At 42.7% G+C, this 20,825-nt stretch overlaps 1 long non-coding RNA gene across 1 annotated transcript; it reads left to right on the top strand.

The window, feature by feature from the left end:
* The first annotated feature begins 666 nt into the window (after nucleotides 1-666).
* On the top strand, nucleotides 667-20,385 carry LOC125325956. Its single transcript, XR_007203629.1, has 7 exons — nucleotides 667-3,078; nucleotides 7,332-7,644; nucleotides 8,298-8,409; nucleotides 9,462-10,280; nucleotides 16,920-18,304; nucleotides 19,057-19,106; nucleotides 20,078-20,385. It is a non-coding gene; the product is annotated as an uncharacterized LOC125325956 (long non-coding RNA).
* The last annotated feature ends 440 nt before the right edge of the window (nucleotides 20,386-20,825 follow it).

Raw genomic sequence — 20,825 nt, 5'->3', positions numbered from 1 at the left:
TTTAACCTGTTCCCTGGAGGCTGTGTTGCTGTGGATGAATACACAGCACTTAGTCTGAGGACACCATTCAGCCTCACCGTGTTTTCCAGTTAGTAGGCACAACAGAAGAGAGGAGCAGTAAAGGAACGGGGAGTAAAATCACGTTTGCATTCTGCCACAGATGCCAGCATGCATAAAAGGACTCACTGGTATATTTAGGGTAGTGAAGTAAATCAGAGTTCATCCAGTTTCAAGAACACTGTGAGACTGCTGGACTAAAACTGCCAAATTCTTCCATTTTTCTTCTTTAGAACTGTCACAGATAATCTCTGGTCAAGCAGCTAGCCAGGTGCTGCTTGCCAGCCCTGCTATCAAGATTATGGACATCACAGCCATCGTTTCCATTAGGACACCAGCCATAGGTCCAGAGCCTCTGGCTTGGCCACAAAGACTTCAACAGCTACCAAGGTCTGCTAAAATGCAAATGTTTTCTTCCCCAGAGGAAAGCATGAGGGGCTTATGGGGCATTAGCACTGACAGCACTGACAATCAGCACGCTGACTACCATATGGCTCTGTCTTCCTACCGTTTGCGTATACCTCCCTTGCTTTCTGCCACTGTACGTGTTCCCCTGCCAGAGGCATGAAACCAAAGTACCAACTGGCAGAAAATAAAAGCTGAGGTTGTCCCATACTCCCATAAAACCTTCCTGCCCACATCCCTCCATGATACTGCCAAATCTCACCCCAAGCCTTCCTATGATTCACAGATGATTTAATCAGTTCTGAACAGATAGATCTTGGGATCAAAAGAGTGCCAGAAATGCAAAGCAGCATAAAAGGACACCACTACACCCAGCATTCTATCAAGGCTTCCAGTGTCCATTACCATCAACCTGCATGAAGTTTCACATACTGAGGAGAGGGCATGAACCAAGAACTCGACTACAACAGTTACTTTTCCTCCATCAGCGTAAGCAGGTGCCACTTGACAGAAATAGCTGACATGAAACCCACAGGAGAAGGCTCTCTTCCAAGACACTATTTGGCGTGCAAAATGTCCTGGGTGCACAGGTAGCAATCTGCTACTGACTATGGTTGACCCTTCTCCATTCTTCCTAAACAATAACCCAGGATGACGTGTAGCCTTGTAAAAATGAAGCTGAATGGGTATATTCAGATCCAGGGCTTGGATGTGAAACCATTTTAGTGGATGCAAAATCTCCTCTGATCAGTGCCTAGACAGTAAACATCCTTTCTCACACTCCTGGAACTACCTAAAGCATTTCATGCTGTCTCAGAGGCTCAGTTCCTTTTCCTAAGATAAAAAGGCAAAGGTCCAAGGTAACAATCTGAAATTGTCTGAGCTTTTTTTCCAGCAAGGCACTGAAAAAATAATGAGAGAAAACTGTGGCTTTATCAGAAACTTTCACACAGCTCTTTTTCAGTGTCTACAAGCAATCACTGCGTACAGCAATTGGAAAACCAAGACTATGTTCCAAGTTGTTACTTCAGAAGTCATTTATATCACCTTTCCAGACATTGCGTAGCATCATCTAGCAGTCATTCCTGGCTGACTAGGAAACTTGTCTCTGGTAGATTATAATCTGGTTTTAGTAAGTCATGCTTTGATCATGACTGATGCTGACTATAGCATGCAGTGTATGTTATAGGAAACTGCAATTACCATAAAACATTGCCAGGCACCTTCTTGGAAAAGCAGGCTCTTACATGCATGCCACATCTTGCTACCAAAAGAAGCCATCCTGGTGTACACAGTTCTTCCCTCAGGAGGAATGCACAGTAAAGCACACCATGGACCTGAGTCAAATTATGCAGCACAGTGCTAGAATGTGCCCTATAAGAACCCCACACAAGTGGGGGAAATGTATGTTTATGAACACTCATGATCAGCTGAAAGACTGCAAGTGATGACAAATTGAAATGACTTTTGAAATTGATTTCAAGAGTTAATTATGTTCACAGTTAAAACTTTGTTTTTAGAAAGATATTTATAACAGGCATTTTAGTCATCTAATTAAAATGTGATTCAGAACTCATGAGCCTGAGAGCCCAACTTCCCTGAATTTCCAAAGGGAAAGACATGAATACTAGCACATGGCTCGGGGCACCTAAATAGTTGTGTGGAATCAGACAGTGTAAATATTTATCCTTGCCTTCATCAGTTTAAGTTAAAGATAACCTAAAGCCATGTTCCAGTTCAGGTCGGTCACCTCAACGTAATTACTTTTGTTACAGCAAAGAGGTGCTGAAGCAGAGCAAAGCCGCTGTGGATGTAGTGAGAGTCACACTGCTGCCGCACGCTATCAGTAGCGCAGCTGGAACTTCAGCCCACACTTCTGCTCCTGGCTACCTTGGGATAGGCTTAAGTACGTACTTATGCCCTGCTCAATGGGGCCTGTAGAAACAGATTTCAGCTGTTATAACAATGCTTTTGTCTCTGGCACACATCCATGCGAGAGACTCCAGCTTCTCCAATTTCCTGAGCATTGCTAGTTTCCTGGAAAATCTGGAAGCATCACAATATTCTTCCCCATTTCTCTGCCGACCTGCGCTGCAGGGCAAAGGGTTCAAGTGGCTTCATTCACTTTTATGAACGTTTCTCTTTTATTTCTGAAAAAGTGTAAAGAAATATGTAGGAATTCTAGATAGCAACACTTCATTTCTTGTCCACTGTCCCAAGGCAAAACTAAGCATTGCAAAAGATTTGCCTCATTTTCACCAGCTACTAACTTCAGTGGCTATTTCTTTGGTCATTAAATTAATTTTGTATTCTTCTTAATAGCTGTTTTCCTGCATATCCAGTGGAGTAGGACTTTGGGGCAACTCTAGGTGCTGCTCTCCAGAGTGCAGTGCTTGCTCTCTTCTCGTAGCAGCACAACACTGGCTTGTGCTGGTGTAGTCAGGGGGCCTGGAGGTGCTCAAAAGCCACTGAGATTTCCAAACTGCTGGCAGTGGCTGTGCCCCCTTATCCCCCACCCTTGTCCTTCTCCTGTTTTATTCCAGCATAAGGCTCAGGAGAAGAAACAAACTAAGCAGAATTATCTCAGGAGGAGAGCAGCCTTCAAGGCCAGCGCAGGTAGGCAACTTGCTTTTTCTCTGTATCAGCAACACAACTGTTTCAGTTTCACATCTCACTGGCAAAATCAGGAGCAGAACAATGTGAGGCTGCCTCGGCTTTCTGAATGCTTGAGCACATGTTCTCCCCCTGCTCCCAGGTGGCTTTAAAGCACAATCACTGTCTTTTGTTGATGATGTTTTGCTTTCTGGAAGGTTGAATTCTACATCCTGGCTTTCAAAAACGCAGTTCAGAGTGTTCTGTCTTTGCCTGCTCTAGTGCATATAGAGGCAATAGCAAAATGCCAGCTTGGGAGTCAATGTAGTGTGACTGCTGCAGTTTTGACACTCAGCTATACAGAAGGCTTTGGTCCATACAGGAAATTGTTGTCTAACTCCTCCACATACAATTTTCTGCTGGAAATTCTTTGCAGGTTTTCATTTCCCTCACCTGAAGCTTTACAAATGAATCACCAACACAAATTGGACTCTCCATATGAATCTTTTAAACAGCCCAGCTAGAAACCATTTTATATTCAAGAAGAGAAGAGAAAGGGAGAAGAGTTAAAATCTAACCCCCCATTCACAGGCTTTTAGAAAAGGATGTCATGCTACAATGTCACCTTACCTTTGCTCTTAAGGCTGATGCGTCTGAGAAAAATAAGTAATGAACACAATGATAATGCACAGATGTATTCACACAACATGAGCACCTTGAAGACGCGCTAAATTTTATTTACCCTTACTTCCCTTTGTTTCGGGCGTGCCCCTCTTACTCCCTATGCTTAAAATCTGCACTACATCTTAGGACAGACTTAACTGTGACCTTGGTGTAGCTTGGAAGCTCCCACTATTACCTGCCAGGCAAGAAAGAGCCAGAAGAACCGTTCATTACTATCAGGTTACAGTACAGAAGAAAAAACAGGGATCAAGAAATGCCCACCAAGTGCTGCTTTGAGCAATGAGGCATAAGGTGTCTCCACCACCTTGGGCTGGTCAAAACAGTGAAATCTGACCATGTCATGAATTGTGAATCTTGGAAGTATGTGGTCCACCACAACTCTCAGCAGTTTCAGAAAGTAAGAAAGCTACCTGAAATAGAGAACTGACATTTCAAAAGATCCCGTGAAACACTGTTTTGTAAATTTGGGATTCACGCTATGTAATTATTTCATTTTGACTACACAACCTGATTATCAAGCAGATATGCAACATAAAATGATTTAATAATGCTGCTACTGTTCCTCATATCCTTTAATACAATCCAAAATAATGAGTTCTTACTAATATAGTGAAACAGGTTATTTGATACTATTGAAAAATCTGCCTAATATCAATAAACCAAGAAAAGCCAGGTATTTCTTTTCAACCTGCTCAAGTTCTATCAAAATTCAAAGGCTCTTGTGAAAATTTTTTATTTGAAAAAAGGATGCACTGCTGCAGGGGAAATATCTCCTTCCTTAGTCAAACAGTGAAACTACACAGAGTAGCAAGAGTGCTTAGAGTGTCTGCTAGCTACAAATACTTTTGTGTATATACAGGTCTTATTCCTGTACAAATCCATACTTTGCTGGTCTCGGCTTCAGTCCCTTCACTTTCAGCCTTAGTCTTTCCCACACTACCCATTCTCAAAAATTTCTGGAAACCCAAAGGAGATTTAAACAAGAAAAATAGACTCCTATTAGTCTTTGAGAAACACAGCTACCTTCTCAAAAAAAATGTCGAAATGAAAAGCAGGCTGAATAATCAGATTCTGATTTTATTTATACAACTTGTTAAATTCTGCGAGTTCTGAATATTCTGCTCCAAGTTACCTCCATCACAGGAGAGAGAAGAGGTAGCAGAATTTAAGCATGGTTCAGAAATGACCAATACTAGATGGATGAGAAGCTGGACCATTGGGTTCAAAAGACAACATTCAGCAGTCAGTATAATTAGCAGCTGGTTGTGAATGACAATACCAGTGCTGGCACTCTTAAACATCTTCCTCAGCCACCTGGACAGAGGGATGGAATGTACCCTCAGTAAACACACAGGTCAAACCAATAGAGTCAGCATGTGGAAGGCCACAGCTTTCCTCCGTGGTGTTGGTGAAGCCATTGTGTCCAGTTTTACATCCTCCGGAAGAGAAGTGAGATCCAAGAAACGGTGTGAGCTCAGCAGAGGGCTGCCAAGATGACTGGGGCTGGAGCTCCTGCCAGCTAAGTGAGGCTGAGAGAACTGAGCCTGTCCAGCCTGGAAGAGAGATGGCTTCAGGGTGAACATAGCAGCAGCCTGACAGGGCCTTTGGAGGACTACAGCAGAGATGGGTCCTCTCAGAGGTGCGCAGTGAAGGGACAGGAGGCAACAGACACAAGCTTCAGCAAGGAAAATTCTGGTTAGTAGGATGGATGGAAAAACAACTCCACTGTGAAGACAGTTAAGCAATGAAAAAAATACGTAGAGATACTCAAATTTAACTAAAGGCTCTGAGCAACTTGTGACTTTGAACCTGGCCATGTTCTGAGCAGGGGCTAGGACCAGAAGTTCTTTTCAACCTAATTTCATTTGGGATTCTGTGGCTCTCTTAGTCTATAAAACAAAATTAATTTCTACTTTTGAATGCTTTATATGAACTTGTAAAGAAAGGAAAGTGAATGCCTTAAAATGTAACCTTTTAATTAATACACTCAGGTAAAATGAAATTATTTATGATTTAAGAAGTACTACACAAGACTTCAATCATGCAAATGACAACTATTGCTTCCCTTCTCTACAGGTTCATAAGCTGCACTCATCAACATAATAGCTGATCAACCTCTCCTAGATCTCTAAGCAGCATGACTAACATCTGGCATGTAGTTTGTTTCATGGTTACTGGCATTCTCTTCTATCTGTTTAGATCTTGACTTCTTTTGTTAGGGACATTCACATAAACAGGATGTTTCTCTCTCTGCCTGTGCTGATATCATATTGATGCGAGTTCTCCTGCAATAGCCATTTTTGGCAAGGTAACATTAAAGGCTGTGACTACCAGCAAACAAAATCAAACCTGCATTCAAAACGACAAAGTAAAATGGAATCTTGTCCAGATCCTGTTAGAAAAACTGCTCTCTGTCTCCACTTTATCTGATAGCAGCAAATGTAATTTGCACAGCTGTTCTTCAGGGACTTACACAAAGGCTTCAGGCTCTGGGAAGACCTAACCTTTGTTTCTTTCTGGACTGATTCTATCTCATTTTTATAAGGTCATAAATCAAGGCAAGAGAAAGAGAAAATATATTTACACTTTTGAATGCAAAATGAATTTTTAAAAAAGCTGTAATTTAAAGCAAAGTCCTCCCCCCCTCCCCTTTTTCTTCCCAAGTACAAGCTCCCTGCTGTACAAATCAAAAGTATACACCGAGAAAGTGTCTAAATCTTTTATGGAATGGGCCCTTCACTTGCACTTCAGTGGCACTTGCTGTGCATTAAAATTTCTTTTAATGGCAGAAGGAAATAATTCTGCAGCTAGAGCACACTGCTTCCTGCTGCACCTGGTATTTGGGCTGGATATGGGATGGATGAACTACAAAAGGGAAAGAGAATTGATTTTGGTGCCTTTTTGCTGTCTCTTCATGGATCAGTAGACCTGAGGGTCCCTACAGTCCTGTAAGGGTAGGAAACTTGTAGCTTTTGAGGTACATAAGGTTCCTGTACATAACCCCTACATGCCCACACTGTGTTGCCTGACCTGCAATGTCCCCCATCCTGCAGCGGGTGTGTGGCAGCATGGGGATGGTTAGGAAATCCAAACCTTGAGCCAAGGTGGGAAGTAAGCCAGCAAGGGTGGCCAAGATCAACATTTCTGGGATGCCCAGGGGCACAGCTGCATGCCAGTATTCTCTCACAGGCAGCATATGAAATTCCCTATGGGAAGGTATGCTTTTGTCAGATGAATGCCTCCTGGTGGTCCCTCAGCTGTCCAATGTACTCGTCTCATGGATTAAGGAGATACAAGGATTTTGACGTGAGATGGGCATGCACCAGCTTGCCCAGCTGTGGAGAACTGGATGCTCTGATGCCAGGCATATGCTTTTCCTACTCAGCTCTCCTGCTTCTCTCCAGCCACTTTGTTGTCTGCACAAAAGTTCCCCCCACTAATCACAAGGCAGAGGATGTGTGAATCCTACCTTGATTTCCCCAAATCCTCCCTATTGCACAATATCCTCTATAACCTAGGAGGCATCTCTGCAGCTCCTTCACTCTTGTGAAGGCATATGAGGGTTGAAATAATTTCTTCATTCTTTTCTTAAGCTGTTGACCTTCATAGAGCCCAGGCAAGACTGACTCAGATCAATGCAGCCTACAAGGGTGTGCACTCACAGACGTATTAGCAACGGACTTCAAAGAAACCACCTCAAGCCCAAAAACAACCAAAAAAGGAGTCTTCAAAAGATTAATCTACTCCTTCCACAGCATAACATCCCATGCTTGCTGCAAACAATAGTAACAGAAAAATCTGCCCTAACAATATTCAAGGAAGAATCAGTCACTGAAGTAGACCCAGCTGGATTCCCTAGGAAGAGCAGATTCCTCCAACACGGAGGGGACATTTTTTTTCTAAATGGTAGGTATGTTCAATAACACGAAAGCTGCACTACCATCATCCAAATACTTGTTTTTATCTCTGTGCAGGCAAGTCTGGCTCTGTTCTGTCACATCCTGCTTTACTACACAACTCCAGTGTGGAATCCTTCCCTACATGTTTTTGAGTTACCCACGTTACCTCTAATGCACCCTTCCTCGTATTGTTTAACTTCAGTTATAGACTGATGGGTAGAGCAGGGGAAAGCCCTCATTTCCTTATACTCTAACCAAGGAGTATGTTTTAGTGTCTGTTGTAGTTCTATTTTTAGCTGGCATCAGGTATGAGGTATAACTTGTGCTTAGAATAATTTTTCATCATTGCTTCTTGAAGCTGCCAGTGAGTTTATTAAAACTGAAAAGGTAATACCCCATATTCTTTTATGTATGCTGTTTTCTCCAGTTCCTTTAGTCTGAACCAGAAGCAATTGAATCTAAACAGGTTTTTAAAGACAAATTTAAGGAAAATATGCAGTAGAAGCTGGGGGTGGTGGAGTTTTTTGTTGTTGATTTTGGGTTTTTTTCTGGAGAACTAGATGTTCAGCTATGATAAAAATATGTCCAACATAACATTGCAGTATGCCCACATTTCCTCCTGGGCTGTTTTATAACATTCTGTATCGTATTTTATTTCAGCTTGTTTCCCTGTGTTCAGAAGCAATTGGTAACCTGTATCCACATTGGATGTTTTTGTGAAGACTTGTACTGAAGCACAGAGCTAAGATCAAAGTTCACTCACACTTTTGAGGTGTTACTCATAATTTTAGAAGTTTGCAATGAGAGAAAATATGTTTTATCTTTCTCAGGCCATGTTTATTTGGAATATTACAATAAGACATGAGAAAAGCTGTTAGAAATGGCACCGAATATCTTGAATTGCAATTTGATCTTGTCTGCATAGTTTGTGCCCAGTCACTGGATTCTCTGAGAATTGACAACAAATAACTGCCACATAAGGCTAGGAAGCTACATGCCATAGCTGCTCCCTGCAGCCATCCCTCCATTCTCATCTAATGGTTAATGCTAATTAACCCCAAACTGTGACTGCACAGCTGAATCATGACTACCATATATATAGGCAGATAGGTGGGTAGCCCCCCCTATATATTTTGATTTCCATAGCTACCAGAGTAAGAACTCACTATCTGGAATGGTCTTTCCATAGTCTTGTGCAGTAAAACATCTTTAATTCTGTTCCAACTTCAAAAGACAGCAAAAGGGTATCTTTTTATCCAGTGACTTGCAGATGGCCATTAGCTAGTTGGGTTTTTTTTGAGAGTAGTTTATCAATTCTGCACCCTATCGTCATCTCTTTGACACTAGCAGACTTCAGTTTGCAGTGGACTTTATTTATTTTGCAGAAATCATATTCCATGGTCTCTGCAATCATTGTCTATTCTCATTTTCACACAATTGCTGCTTTATTAAGCAAAGTATTTAGAAAGTTCCTCCCAAAACCTTTACACTGAGTGCTTTTTAAAAATTAAATGCTAACAGAACAATTTCTCTCCCATCACTACAATGTTAATTAGAAGGCTGTTTTTCCTTTTTTTTTTCAATCCTCTCTCCTCAGATCGGTATGTGATGGTTAAGACACCATACTGATGTGGGCGGCAGAAGAACCAGAATAGAATAAAGAAATATTAAACCACCACATTGCCTGTCCTAGTGAAGGGATGCAAGAGAAAATGTTGTGGTGGGAAAGTCTTGTGAAAGAGGAAGCCAAGAAATGAAAGATAATGTTTGTAGTTTACTTTGGACTGTCTAACAAATATCTGCTCCTGTGTTTATACTCTGCAGGCCCAACTGCATCATTTCACATGGCACAGGATCACATTGGAAGGCAACAACAGCAGAATGAAGCCAACACTGATGCTGAGTCAAGTCAACCATGGGACAAGGTTCACACATCCAAAATTATTGCTTCATTACGCATAGGCAACTGCATACTGCAGCACTGGCATTCACAGACTTATGCTGATGCTCTAATTGGTTGCTCAGCTTTAATTATAGGCAGACATGGCAGGAGCATGCATGAAAATGAAGTTTTTGTTGCAGAGGTGCTTGGAGAGCAAGTGTTCCAGCAGCAATCGCCAGCAAGTCGCAGCCACCACTAGAAAGATTACACCTTTCTAAAGACACTGAAGCCAAGAAGCCAGTAGGATACCTGACAGTGAGAAGATGGGCACAGAGAAACACAGGTTTCTCCTCCACACCACTCATTCCTAGTGGACAGTCAAGCATCACCCTGGGAGGAAGGTGTTGCAGAGGGAGGTGAGGTAGCTCAAACCTGAAGCTCCAGAGCCAAGCCACTACCGCTGGTGTCACCACTTGGTACATGCTGCCACATACTGGCTTGCACAACAGCCTCCTCACGTGGTATGCATGGCTTTTAATATCTCCCTCTTCAGACTGAATAGCTACCATGGCATTTAGTGTTTACTACAGCTTTTGACAAAGTGAATTCTGGCAAAATTGAGCACAAGTCCTCTGAAAAAGCAGAACTTTGCCCAGTGAGAAAATTTCCTGGCCACTTCTGTGACAACCTGAAGACTCTGCTGGAAGGATAGGGAGGTCCACAACATCACAGAGCAGCTTGTCACATCAGTGTGAGTTCAGGTAATGCCTAAAGGAACTCTATGAAGAGCATGATCTGTGAATGTATCTTCAAGAAGTATACTGCAATATACATGTGCACTATGTATAGTAAACAATGTGATGGGATTTCTTTGACAGATGTACAGCACTTACATAAAAACCAGCTCCTTCCACCATGGTGTGGAGGTTTCAGATAAAAGTCCTGTCTCACCTCAGGCATATGACTTACTGTCAATCTTGAGCAGGGATTGTTATCCCCAATGCTGTGTTTCTAAAACAATTTTTCAGGAAGACATAGTCATCACACTGCCAAGACTCACAGTTCATATCATCACAGAATCACTGAGGCTGGAAGGGATCTTGGGAGCCACCCGAGCAGCCTCCTGTAAGGTTACTTATGGCCTCTTCAAGTTATACCCTTTTCAATTTTTCTCCTTTTTTTTTTAATTGTTTAAAAAGACTTTCATTCTAGGCAAGAGGAAATACTTTTTTTCTCCTGATTTGCTGAGATGGTTTCAATAGACCTGACAAGTGTCAACCAGTCAGGAGGAAATTCCAGCAGCAGTTACATAAATCCCTGAAAACAGGCATGTTTAAGGAGGGAGCTCTGATGCTGAGCCATGGCTGTGTCAGTACAGGTATTGCTAGACTTAAAAGAGACAGCACTACATTAGTAACCCTCATCTGAATGACCCCAGGTCAGTTCTAGTTGGATGAGATGTACATTTAAATATCTTCACATCAAAGAAAAGGGAGAAATTATTACACCTACATCCTTCACTTTAATTTTTAAACCAATTCATCCATTGGACTTGTCTCTAATCAAAATGCTACCTCCAAAAAAAGTCTGCACTAGATATATTACAACAGGGAGAGCAATCCCTTCCTCCTGTTGTGCAGCAACAGATCATTAAAGACAGGAGCTTGGACTGTGCTGAAGGCAGATAAAATTACAGTCAGTTCCCAAAATAAATGTCAAAAGCCCAGCAGGCTCCTCTTCTGTCCACATCATGGGAACCATTCCACCATTGTTACACTTTCCCTGGGAAATGGGCACACTAAGGCCTCTAGAGGTGCTTGGCAGCCCAGAGGCTCAGTGGTGCTGAGCACCTCCAGGGTGAAGCACCACAGGGGTGACTGAAACCAGGACCTTCCACTGTGGTCTCCTGAGTTAGAATACCACACCAACAGTCATCCAGCTGGCAAAAAGCAGGTATGGATATGGTTGGCCCGAGAGCAGAACTTGCAAGGAATGTTTCTGCTTTGCATGACCCCCAAGCCTTTCTCTAGTCACACCAGTTGGTCTGAGGACAGAGCTGGGAGAACATTCTGGCCTCCTGGTCTCAAGGACACAGACCCTTCAGATGATGCGAACTCGACTTCAGTAGCAGTTTGCTGCCAGGGGAACCGTCCAATTCCTAACGTGTTGCAAGAAAACCTCTCTCTCCCCCTGTCTTTTTCAGTGTGTTTAGAGAGTGTCAATCCCGAGGCTACCAGTCCACAGGCTTCCCCTCCCAGCTCTCTCCAAAGTGCTGGTAACGAAGCAATCAGGAAGGACAGTTCAGCAATCAGCGTCTTGATATAATCCTTCCTCTCTGTCAGTCTGATGTCTTTTCCTGGTCTTAAAATCAAGAGTCAAACACGGTTAGAAGAGAAAAAGGGGTTTTACCTCTGTATTTATTTTAAGGATCCTTAGGTGCACCACGCCCAGGTGGAATGCACCCCAATGCACACCACAATGCCCACCCCCAATAGATCTGGTATAACATTATAGGTCTTACTAATTAGCATATCTATCAAAGATTCCCCAATGAGAGGCTCGAGTGAGCCCTCCTCCCCAAGGAACCTTCCCCTGGATGGTTCTATCTTAGTTCACAGAATGTGTTCTGGAGAGGACCTTGGGGCCTGGGGGCATTTTGATCCCTAACTATAAAGCTTCTAAAATGTATCGTCTTCTACCTGAACAAACAAGTCCAAGAATGTAGGCAAAAAGCACTAAGAATACAGAAGTTATAAAAAGGTATAGCAGGGGTATAAAAAAAAAAGCAAAAATCTTCATGGCATCAGTCAGTAGGAAATAAATTACTCACTGGTGCCTGCTACAAAGATACTACCCAGGCACAGATAACATCCCTTAAAAGGGATGTGAAAGACAAAGACTAATCAAGGATTCTGCAGCTGTCAGAGGAAGGCATTTTCCATGGCAAAGAAAATACCTCATTTTCCTGAGTATTTCCCATGTGATTTTACCTTCATGCAAATTGTAAGCATAGAGACTGGAGCCCAAAAGATCTCTAGAGGTTCTGTGAATTTTCAACATCATTAAGCCTAAGATTAAATGAAATTGGAAGCAAAATATAAACTTTCTGATGTCCAGTATATCTATTCTTACATAACAGTTACATGAGGTGAAGGAGAGGTATAAGTGGCCAGGAGAAAGGCCATAAAAAATTTCATCTTTTGACACCATCTAAATGGCAAAGCTGGAATGAAAATTGAAAGACTGAAATAGCAGCCACAGAAGCACTTCTTGATAGAAATAGGTTTAGTTTAGAAAAGGATTCTTACGGTCCAAATATTTTTGTAGGTATTTGGCTGAAGAATGAACACATTGCAATACTTCTTTTAACTTCACCACCTGTTAGAAGAGGTTGAAGCCCCAGCTGATGCCGGACCTAACCACTCAGAGTGTCCAGATCAGTGTTTGGGAAAATACAGATTTTTTGTTGTGATATTTGAGGACAAACTTTACCAATTTCTTTCTAACAATTAGAGATACCTATTTGGCACGTGCATATTCCCATATGAATTCTGGTGTGGTAGTTTAAGAAATCTATCAGCAGACTACTCTGTTCAAAGCAAGCTGCCTAACTGAACATTTCTGTAATATGCATTGATTTCAAAAAGGTAATAAATGTATTTTTACTCTAACATTTAGCTGCTTAACTCTGCAATTCGTCTCATCACTCCTCTAAAAAAGCTGATGAGACTGACAGCTCATTTTTTTCATCTTCTTCATGATGATAGAATTAGAATTCATCACCTTGAGAAGACATGGGGATATTCAAGTTGTGGGAACTTTATGTTTAAGGTTATAATTTTCCTTTGAAGCACCGTGTCCAAAGACTTCAAAAAGAATTTTCCTGTGCAGAAAGGAAATGATGAAGGAAGAGCGGGGAAAAAAATAGCTGTAACATTGCAAGACATGTTGGTTGATCTCACAGTATAAAGAATACCTTGGAAGATGTACCTTAATTTATCTTAGTGTTTACTGGAGCCAAACTCTCTGCAACCAAAGATTTAGTAACTGCAATTTGCAAATGACTGCTGAGTCTTGCAATACAAACCATACTTCTTCATCATACTTTTGCTGTCATACCTTTTTTTATACCGTGTGTTAAAGGAAAACCAATTCAGATATTATAAAAGTAGTTGATAAATCTTTCTGCTCCCTGGGGTCTCTGCTCTTATTCCCATCACAGGACTAATGCACAAGCAGGACAGACCAAAACAAGTCTCTAATTAGCTAAGCTAATTAGTTCAAACAAAGGACCCAAACCTTTTATACTATTGTAGGAGGGGGAAAAAAAGGTAATTTCAGTTCCCACTCCTAGTTTCCCCAGTTAAAACTGAGCTCTTCTTCAGGTATTTACACACCTGAGAGCCTGCCAAGATTTACATGCCATAGGAGGTTAACACAATCAAGGAAACAGGGATATATCCATGGGCATAAAATAGTCAGCAAATATCCAAAAGGATGCGCTCCCTCACAGCTAAAGCACATACACATCTCTGTAGCTCACCTATTAGTTGTCTTAATTCATTTGTAAGTAGGAAACATTATTTTGATACTATTTTTGCCAAAAACAAGTTTGGGTTCAAAGGAAATTAGAATTTCTTAAAAGTTGAATTTTATAAGACTAGCTTTCATTCATTACTTAGTTAGTTAAAAAAAAAAAAAAAGGCATAGAGCATCTGGATACTTTGGGAGTTGTGTTAGCTCCAGTAATGTCTGTGTGATACAAACTGTGTTATACCAACCCTTCCCCATGATAGTGTTCACCTTCCAATGAAATACAGCAGGACAGATTCTTGACCAAGACTCAGTCACCTGAACACACACCAAAGGGACTCTCAGGAAGGGCAAAATCTTGGAGGATGATTCATCAGTGAAGGAAAATTAGGATCTGCTTGCCCAGAACAAATATGAAGGCAGGCTGGATGAAGAAGTAGGACCCATTGCAATGTATTTCTTTGTTTGTTTTAGTGCATGGCTGTGATATAGAGGTGATGGATTTCACGTCCAACAAAGGCCAAAAAAATGGTGAAGGGTCTAGAGCACAGATCTCATGAGGAACAACTGATGGAAGTGGGATTGTTTAACCTGAAGTAAAGGAGGCTCAGGGAGACCTCAAGGAGGCACTCCACCCTAAAGGAGGCTGTGCTGGGGTGGGGGTTGGACTCTTCTCCCAGGCAACAAGTAAGAGGACAAGAGGAAATTACCTCAAGTTGTGCCACAGGAGGTTTGTGTTAAATACCAGGAAAACTTTCTTTCATGTCAAGCATTGGAACAGGCTGCCCAGAAGAAGTGGTGGAGTCCCCATTCCTGGAGGTATTTAAGAGACATGTAGATGTGGCACTTAGGGACATGGGTTAGTGGTGGACTTGGCCGTGTTGAGTTAGTGGTTGGAGCCAATGATCTTAAAGGTTTTTTCCACCCTAAACCATTCTTTGATTCTATATCCAAAACTGCTACCGAAGGAGAGACTCTGAGCTGTACTGGGGCAGAACACCAGCAGGTGCAAATTCTGTCACATACAGGAAAAGGCAGGCCAGTGCCAGGATATGAAAGAGTGGGGCCGGAGCCTGGGAGGTACTTTACACAGGTCCAGGTGTCCTGCTGCCAAGGGGAAGGCTGTACTGGGAGAGTGGGGACTGGGCCAGACAGGGTGGGTGGGTGAACATGGACAGGAAACATCAGAGAGAAGATTGCTTGGTTGGTTGGAAATACTGATGATTCCTTCAGAAAGGCCGGAGAAGGGAATTTCCTAGAGCAGCTGAGCTTGTCCCCAATGGTTTCATCTCCTTTGTGCTCTCTGCTGTAGTTGGGTGAGGTCATTCCTCCTTCCTCTTCCTCTTCACTTTTGTGGTGAAGTGACATCTTTGGCTCCAAACCGGACAAGGTCAGAGCAGACTGTGATTATTTCCTTCCCAGGGCAGGTCAGGTCTCCGTCACTGAGTGTAACCCAGTGGGGCTGTCTTAAGGCTTTTCAAGGCCAGCAACACAGAGTTGATGAAGGACCTGCAGCCTCCAGTGACAGAGGGGCAGCTGTGTTTCTGCTAAGCAGCTCAGGCCAGTACACACAAGAAGCCAGCTTAGTGTTTCCCCTAGTTCCCAGGGTTTCTTTTCAAGTATTCATTTGGAAATCCCGTATTCCTTAACAGATACACTTCACAGTCAATAAATGTGTCTTTACAAGAAGGGCAGTGGCAGCCTGGCTAGTTGGGAGATGTGACTGTTAGTCCAACAGAAAAGGGGTTGGTGATTCCAGGCCAGCTTTATCCTCAGCCTGACAAAACCTGCTGCTTGTATCTAGCATAAACCCAGTATCATTTAGGCTCCCTTGGCTGAATCTGCACATCTTTTGTTCAAGCTGTGGTCATACTACAGAGCAGCCACACAACCCCACGTTCATCTTTGCATTTTGGTGGTGTTTGCAGGGCAATTTGGTGGTCATGGACTAGGTTGCTTTCAGAGGAAACTTAACCATGTGCTGTGATTCGGGTGTGCAAAGAGAAAAATGCACTTTGCATTTTGCTAGGAAGGCAAAAGCCCAGGTGAATGACTGGGGGCATTCACCTGAAGACCCAGACTAACCCTGCTTTGGAGTAAAGGGGCAAACTGCATACAGTGGAGGTGCAGGGGCCCCAGCATGGGCATCTTCAGTCCTTGGATTCACTCCTGTCACACACAACCCAAACTGGACATTCAGAGAGGAAGGAGATGGACAGAAATCCCTTTTTCTCCTTGTGTCTGCTTTGAGTTACAGCCTTGAGAACATAGAAAGGGCTGTTTGGAAAACCTGATAGTGGGGGAGGAATTCAGGGGCAGTACATATACAGATAAGCAGAAATTTCTGATATATGTGACTGTTAACCAGCCACCTTTATTCAGCATAATTTCAGCATAAAGCAAGCAAAAGGGAGGAGGGATTAGGGAGAGAAAGTAGGAAAAGGTGGTGCTAAGGCACTTGTAACAAACACTAAAAACCAACGTATAAAAATATAACAGCTGAAGCCAAAACAAAACTGTGTGCCTGACAGTACATTTGATATACCAGAAAGATGTCTGCTAGAGAATTCATGATATGAGAGTTTAGGAGAAATAACGATAAACTATTATTAGAGAATATACAGAGTATGCAATGCCACTTATATCCAGAAACATATTTTTAATCAATCTTCCCCATATTGCACCTTTACAAAGCTTTTAAAAAGCGTAGCAGTTCAGTGGTCTTTTGTAAATATAAATCAGGAAGTGTGTCAGTGGCACTGCAACCACATAAACCAAACCTCAGCTGTTCAATGAGCGGAATCCCTACCGATCTGATGCGCAATTTAACGTGTCTGGTGGAAGCCTCTAATCTGTCTTGTTCCCAGGTTATTTGGAGGCAACAGCTGATAACCACAGCTCTGCATGCGCAGATAAAAACGTGACTCTGAGCAATCTGCAAGAACGGATGAACCGCTCTTCCTGCTGTGTGCAGCGTGACTGACCCGCGACCGGCTGTGAAACAAGTGCCTGGAGCAGGATGTGAGGCTGGCCCAGAGGTCGGACAGATGCCAGCAGACACCCACCATGGGCTGCAGCCCTTCCCACACACACACACACAGCTGCATCGTGCTTGCCAGGGCCAAGGGTTGTTAAGACCCAGGCAATCAGCAGGGCAGTAAGGTTGCTGAGCCCCAAAACACAGTAGGCAGCCTCAGGGAGTTATTTTCAGTGTCAGACAAGAGCACTTTGGTGGAGAGCGGAACAAACCTCACAGGTCTAGGTAGTGTCCAGGAAGGACAAACGATTAACGGGGAGCCAAAGCTTTTCTAAATCCAGCTGTATTTCAAATCTCCAAGCCACTATGCTAAAATACCCAACACTCTGTGGCAAAGTGAGCCTAAGACAGGAGACATGATATCTTTGCCTAAGACTGATGGTTTTCTTAGTTAATTCTTTCTTTCTCCCATTTCTGTGAGAATTCATGGACTTTTAGACACTATTTAAATGAAATTTCAAGCACTAGCAAGCTGCATCCTGGCACCTAACACAATGCAAGATTCTCCAGCCCATTGCTACACAAAACCCCTAGGGGACTGTAGGAGAAAAACAGTAATCAATAAAATACTATTGCGTGTGGCACTTAAACCAAAAGGCGTGTTCTTCAAAGAGCAGTGCTTAGAGAGCAGACTTCTGTGAGCATGCTGGTACTCAGATCTCATTAAATAAAAGCACTATCAGGTTAATTAGTTAATGTCTTGTAAGAACATTGACGAAATATGATATTGGGTATATCAGTGTGAGCTGTCATTTATTTCAGGGGTAGTGGGGCATATTCTGTATTTGACTGTGCCAGTACAATCCCCTTTGGCTTCAATTGTGGGATCTGACTAAAGACAAGATATCAGATCAGGACAGAATCTGGCCTTTAAAAATGCTGATTTTAACTTCAGCCATCTACTCCTGCCTTTAAATTCTACCCCAAAGCAGGGAAAACTGTTTTCTTATAAAAACAAGAGGAATATTACACCTGCAGAAAGCGGTTCTCCCTTGCCTGCAATTCCACTCAAGCCACAGAACAGTACCATCTATTCAGAGGGAAGCAAGCTCAGGCAACTCTGAGACATACAACATATGATGAGTGCTACAGAACAGTGGTATGGACAACAGGGGAGTTATTACACCATGACAGATGCATACCCAGACTACACTGGCTCCTAAGAGCTCTGCAGAAAGAAATCAGAGCTAGACACATCTGTGCCAATGTCAAAAGGTAAGACAGATAAACACCCTAAAATGCAACTCACGCAGTCCTGTAAGTGTACTTGAGAGGATTGTGTTGAGGCAGGAAAATACTGGCTAGAAAGCTATCAATAAAACAGCCCCCTAGGAAAATATCACCTCTAGTCCTCCTTAATATGTATACCCGCCTTTAAGTCGGCCTTCACATGTCCCTTAGACTAAAAGCTGAGTGTAAAGTCCTCCAGTATACCTATAAAGCAAGATGCCTAGAGTCCATAACAAGAGAGGTAGCCCTAGAAGGATGATGGGGTTTGGGTTTGCCCTCCAGAGAGATGCTGTGAGGGTGGGAACAGGCTCACATCTCCTGCCAGAAAACATCATATCACCAGCAGCAGCCCCTGGCCACAGAGTTATGCCTCTGTGCTCTGGAGAGACCAGAAATTCAATCAAGAAGGACACCACTTAAGCCACCCACTTAACACCTGCACACAGAAAACACTTGGAAAGCTCAGCTCCCCTGATGTTCAGACAATGCATGGCAAGCATGAAGCCAGTACAGACCTCAGTTCTTTGGAGATAACACAAACAATTACATATTCATATAATTATATATGTATTATCTCATCATAATTATAGAAGATACCTTTATATGCTGCAGGCTATGTCAACTGTTTACTTTGTAGAGCTTGAGTGTATTTGCAAGACAAGTTCATAAATTAAGTTCATAATTAATATTAAATGAATTAGTGTATGTTGCTAATTTTGAATTCTATTCTTTCTCAGGTCTAAGAAAAGGGCAATATGATATTGAAGAAAGAACAGCTTATCTCAAGGTAAACCAGTATTATTACTATAGAATAAAAGATGGTCCGTGTATGGAACTAAATTTGAATATCCCAGAATTAATAACCTTGAAGGATATGCCTGTATGTAAATACACCTTTCTGCCCATTCAGCTGCACAATCACTCTGCAATACCTCAGAGGAAGCAATTTAAAATTTTTTAACAAATGCGAAGAGTGAAACAAATCAGGTAGCTCCAAAAGGCCAAACTATGAAAAATAGATTTCATTACTGAAGCAAAAGGCAAGACCATTTGGGAAATTGGAAACATGGATTATTACCTCCAAAGACTCAAAAAGTCTTTTACTACATTGACTTTTCCCATCCATTATTCATCAGAGATGCCAAATTAGACAATCTTCATGTCAAATCACTCCTCAGCAAGCCACAGCTGTGCCAGTCAGGGGTCAGGAGGGCTGGCATGGACCCTGTGTGAGCTGTGGCTGAGAGGCCACACCAGCCCCACCTCCACCTTTCTTGGACAGGAGAAGTCATCCCAGGTGAGCAGCTCTGGGACTCGCTAGGTCTTCTGCCTGCAGGAGCAGGGAAGTGTTTTGCTTCTCCTTGGAAGTTGAGCTGCACAATTTCAGGCCCCATTACCTCCCTTACCATTACAAAAAACTCCTTGTAGGACTTTATCCTAGCCTTCTTTATATTCTTGCACCACTAAGAATTATGGAGGAAGTCAAGGGGGATAGGAGCAAGTAAAGGTAAAAGACAGATTAGATGGCACCAAGAATACTCTTCTGTCAGATAGAAGCACATCCTGTCACCATGCCTTCTATGTGCCCCTTCATCTTTACTCTGCCACTATGGCATTTGGTATTACTTGCCCCATATTTCTGTTGGTTCCTGCACCCCTTGCTCCCCTCATCTCTCAGCATCTATCATTGTTTTTCTCCCCACAAAGGACTTGCAATTTCCGCTCTTCATTATTAGTCTCTCTCTTCTTTTCTTCCAGAGTAATTTTTAAAGGCTGTCCTGGGAGGCTGGGAAGAACTAAGACTACCTGTGTGTGTGCAACACCTCTCCACCCTCAGGAGCAGAAGAAACATATTGTCCTTCTCTGCAGTCAGAGGGTAAAGAGTGGAAGAGAGCACAGCCTTGGGGACATGCAAGGCCCCAGTTCTGAGGGGAGTAGCAGTGGTCAGGGACTGAAGCCCCTGGTGAAACCACCCCAGCATCCCAAATCCCATGTCCTGCAGCATCCCTTCACAGCCCAGTGTCTTGGATGGTGCCAGCCTGGGAAATAAATATGAGCAGGATACACGTAAACCAGCCCATTTCTTTGCCAGTGCTATTTTGGAACCGGCCTTTCACAGATAATTTTAGCTTGCTTTACCGGTTGATCCCTAGAGCAAAGGGAAATTCTGTTTTTTCTCTTAACGTTGTTATACAATATTGTGATGAGCTGCACACATACAGCCAGAGGGAAAATGGGGCTTTGCAAGCACTACTTCTTGGCAACCAGTTTTTAAACAGATGTTCAGCTGTCGTAAGAGGCATTGTGGTGGTGGGATGGGCCCTAGTACAATGTGCAGCCAAGGATGTAGTGACAATTGTACAGGATTAATTAAACTTCCTGAATGACCTCACTTCAAGGCTCTGCAGAGACCAGATAAGAATCACACAGCTTGGCCAAGAGCCTTAAAAGGGAAAGGAAAGGGAGGGAAAAGGACTTTCTGTAAACGTGGACTTCTTTCGCCGGG

Source organism: Corvus hawaiiensis, chromosome 1, assembly GCF_020740725.1.
Source record: "Corvus hawaiiensis isolate bCorHaw1 chromosome 1, bCorHaw1.pri.cur, whole genome shotgun sequence".
In the NCBI taxonomy this organism is placed as follows: domain Eukaryota; kingdom Metazoa; phylum Chordata; class Aves; order Passeriformes; family Corvidae; genus Corvus; species Corvus hawaiiensis.
Note: the sequence above shows the minus strand (reverse complement) of the source record. Positions and strands in the feature narration are given on the sequence as shown.